This window comes from Chiloscyllium plagiosum, chromosome 23 (genome assembly GCF_004010195.1).
Source record: "Chiloscyllium plagiosum isolate BGI_BamShark_2017 chromosome 23, ASM401019v2, whole genome shotgun sequence".
Classification (NCBI taxonomy): Eukaryota; Metazoa; Chordata; class Chondrichthyes; order Orectolobiformes; family Hemiscylliidae; genus Chiloscyllium; species Chiloscyllium plagiosum.
The window spans coordinates 53561386-53565682 of NC_057732.1; the positions used below are offsets into that span (position 1 = coordinate 53561386).

The 4297-nt window shown below is 43.1% G+C and overlaps 1 protein-coding gene across 3 annotated transcripts in view; it reads right to left on the minus strand.

The window, feature by feature from the left end:
* dmtf1 (cyclin D binding myb-like transcription factor 1) overlaps positions 1 to 4297 on the minus strand; it is a 55202-nt gene that overhangs the window by 45927 nt on the left and 4978 nt on the right. Inside the window, exon 1 of one of the 3 annotated variants that reach the window (XM_043714196.1) lies at positions 2154 to 2259. The exons of the other annotated variants lie outside the window; for them this stretch is intronic. The gene's annotated coding sequence lies outside the window, so the exon portion shown is untranslated. Of the gene's footprint in view, positions 1 to 2153; positions 2260 to 4297 lie in introns of those variants that run through there. 3 annotated transcript variants of the gene reach the window in all.

Consider the following 4297-nt stretch of genomic DNA (forward strand, 5'->3'; position numbering starts at 1 on the left):
TTAAAGGATTGGACATTCTGGAGGCAGGAAACATGTTTCCGCTGATGGGTGAGTGCTGAACCAGAGGACACAGCTTAAAAATATGGGGTAGACCATTTAGGACAGAGCTCAGGAGGAACTTCTTCACCCAGAGAGTGGTGGCTGTGTGGAATGCTCTGCCCCAGAGGGCAGTGGAGGCCCACTCTCTGGATTCATTTAAGAAAGAGTTGGATAGAGCTCTCAAGGATTGTGGAATCAAGGGTTATGGAGATAAGGCAGGAACAGGGTACTGATTAAGGATGATCAGCCGTGATCATATTGAATGGTGGTGCAGGCTCGAAGGGCACCTGCACCTATTGTCTATTGTCAGACATGTCACCATCTGTGAAGAGAAGTCAGAGTTAACATTTCAGGTCTGATGAGATTCTGAGGAAGGGTCACCGGACCAAAAACATTAACCCTAATTTCTCTTCACAGATGCTGCCTGACCTGCTGAGCTTTTCCAACTTACCAACCATGCCGGATATATTTTCATCCAAATTATTTATATAATAACAAAGCGGACCCAGTACCAATCACTTGGAACATTGCCGGTCACAGGCCTCCAATCTGAAAAACAAACCTTCACCACCACTCTGTCTCCTACTGTGAAGCCAATTTTGCATCCAATTTGCAAGCTCACCCCGAATTCCATGTGATCTAGCTTTACTAGTTAGTCTACCACATGGAAACAATGTAAACAATGTCTACCGCTGTAATAAAACAGATCAAGACTAAGATAAAGTGATAGCTCAGTATCGCAGGTTGAGGGGGTTGGTTAGCTTAATTGGCTTAACAGCTGGTTTATGATGCAAAATGATGCCAACAATGCAGATTCGATTTCCACACTGACTGAGGTTGTCATGAAGTTGAAACTTTATTGCTGGAACAGCACAGCAGGTCAGGCAGCATCCAGGGAACAGGAGATTCGACGTTTCGGGCACAGGCCCTTCTTCAGGAAGAAGGGCCTGTGCCCGAAACGTCGAATCTCCTGTTCCCTGGATGCTGCCTGACCTGCTGTGCTGTTCCAGCAATAAAGTTTCAACTTTGATCTCCAGCATCTGCAGACCTCACTTTCTCCTCTGAGGTTGTCATGAAGGTCTTGCCTTCTGAACCTTGCCCCTCATCCGAGACATGACCAACCCACTATCAGTCATCTCTCTGTAATGAGAGTGCAGCCCTGAGACATGGCAAGCTCCTTACAGAGTGCATCAAAAATTTGCTTCTTTTTATTATAACAGGGAAATTGGACAATCCAGGATAATTATGGCTTTCGGCATCACTTCAGAAAATGTTTATTTCACAAAAAGCTTCATCCAGTCAAGAAAGTGTGACCTACAATTCCATCTATTTCATTAGGTATAGTAAAGCCCAGTGTAGCATTGGAAACAAATTTGATAGTTCACATCAGAGTCGCTCTAAGAACTATACAGTTGAATCTCATGTAGAAGATGGAACTGACATTGTCCTTTCACACTTGAAGGGTGTACTTCTTTGCAAAAAAAAATGAATGTTGGTTGATTTCCCTCATTCATCAAAGTGTTTCCATTTCATGGCCAAGTTGTTGGCTCATTTTTCATTAAAGCATTACAATAAATCAACAGTTCAGTCCTCTGGGAACTCTGGTCAGTCAGAATCCTTTGACTGGGAAGTTGAAGGTTTATCTAACTTACCAATATCTTGTACAAAATCATTCTAATTGACTCCATTGAACAGCTTAAATTTGTGACTGGTAGTTTCAAGATATCAACAAGAGTTTATTTGCAAACAATGGTCAACAAAACCAACTTTCCAGCCGATCATGGGTCTAGATTCAAGTTGAAGTAATCTTTGATTTGAGAAGCTGAATACAATACTGAGCAAGTAAGACAAATGACTAATTAATGGTTTAGCGTATGTTTTAAAAGGAGAGAAAGGAAATTGTTTATATGACATCTTTTAAGACTTCATGAGTTGCAAGACACTTTATAACAAACATACTTTGAAATTTCTAAAATGCTGCTGTATTGTACGTATAGTGAATATATTTGCTCACAGCAAGTTACCACAAATAACAATGTTATAATGATCAAATAATTAATTTTTGTAATGTTGATTGGGGGATAAATATTGGTCAGGATCGCAGTGTAACTCACCAGCATTACGTCAAAATAGTGCCGAAAGACCTTTAACACCCACCCATGAGAATAGGTACTGAAAATGTGTTGCTGGAAAAGCGCAGGTCAGGCAGCATCCATGGAGCAGGAGAATCGACATTTCGGGCATGAGCCCTTCTTCAGGAATGAGGAGTGTGCCAAGCAGGCCAAGATAAAAGGTAGGGAGGAGGGACTTGGGAGGGCGTTGGAAATGCGATAGGTGGAAGGAGGTTAAGGTGAGGGTGATAAGGTGAGGGTGATAGGCCGGAGTGGGGGTGGGGGCGGAGAGGTCAGGATGAAGATTGCAGGTTAGGAAGGTGGTGCTGAGTTCAAGGGTTGGGACTGAGACAAGTTGGGGGGAGGGGAAGTGAGGAAACTGGAGAAATGTGAGTTCATCCTTTGTGGTTGGAGGGTTCCTAGGCGGAAGATGAGGCGCTCTTCCTCCAGCCGTCGTGTTGCTATGGTCTGGCGATGGAGAAGTCCAAGGACCTGCATGTCCTTGGTGGAGTGGGAGGAAGAGTTGAAGTGTTGAGCCACGGGGTGGTTGGGTTGGTTGGTCCGGGTGTCCCAGAGATGTTCTCTGAAACATTCCGAAAGTAGGCGGCCTGTCTCCCCAATATAGAGGAGGCCACATCAGGTGTAGCGGATGCAGTAAATGATGTGTGTGGAGGTGCAGGTGAATTTGTGGCGGATATGAAGGATCCCTTGGGGCCTTGGAGGGAAGTAAGGGGGGAGATGTGGGCGCAATGGAGGGAAGTAAGGGGGGGGGGGGGAGAGGTGTGGGCGCAAAAGGTTTTTTCAGGGAAGGGTAGTCCAAAACTAGAGGACATAGGTTTAAGGTGAGAGGTGAAAGATATAAAAGGGATCCAAGAGGCAACTGTTTCAAGCAGAGGATGGTTGTGTATGGAATATGCTATAGAGGAAGTGGTGGAGGCTGGTATAATTATAACATTTAAAAAGGCATCTGGATAGGTACATGAGTAGGAAGGGTTTAAAGGGACATAGGCCAAACGGGATTAGATTAATTTAGGTTGGTATGGACGAGTTGGACCAAAGAGTTTATTTCTGTTCTGTGCAGCACTGACTCTGGAGGAGGTCTTGAAACCACAATCTTTGGATTCAGAGGTGTGTGCTACATGCTGAGCCATGGCTGGCAGTTAAAGACCCCATGGTTCTGGTTCCCTCTGGTGTTCATCATAGTCCAAACAGATAATTCCATTTGTTTAAATGGAAGACATAGCTCTATACCTTTTCTTGAGAAAATATTTGAGAAACCATATAACAGAGTTGCATGTTAGGTTATGGATTTTTGTAATGTAACACAAAGCTCTGATAAACATCTAAGTGGGAATTTTGTGACGTCCTTTGGCATGAGTAACTGGTTTGTAAAATCAGGCAAGTGCCTTTTACAGTTTGTGCAATGTTTGCAATAACTACCAAAGCCACCTTTTATAAGAGAGAAAATAATGCTGAAGCTGTGAATCTGAAATTGAAAATGCTGGAAATACTTGGCAGGTTTGGCAGCATCTATGGAGACAGAAACAAAGTTAATACTGGAGGTTAATAACCTCTCGTCAGAACTGGGAAAAAGCAGTAATAGGTTTTAGCAGTTGAAAAAAGAACGACAAAATAAGAACAAAAGAAAAATTCCATGATAGGCTGGAGGCTGGAAGACATTAAATGACAAAGAGTTGGCAGTGCAAGACTAAGAACTGGGTTAGAAAACAGGGTGTATAAAGAGGAGGTACGAATTATCGCGTCTGAGGAACAGCTGACATCCAAATCAAGAAGAATGGAAATGTGAAAGGAATATATCAACACTTGTGTGAAGATTAAAAAAACAAAATGCGGACAGAGATTATAGTCTCGAATTTATTGAACAAAACGTTGAACCCAGAAGACTGCAAAGCACCCAAACAAAATGCAAAGTATTCAGCATTGCGTATAGGAGTTGTGAAACTTGAAAGGGTTCAGCAAAGATTTACAAGGATGTTGCCAGGGTTGGAGGGTTTGAGCTATAGGGAGAGGCTAAATAGGCTGTGGCTATTTTCCCTGGAGCTTCAGAGGCTGAGGGGTGGTTTATAATATCATGAGGGGCATAGATAGGGAAAAATAGAAAAGGTCCTTTTCCCAGTGTAGCAAAG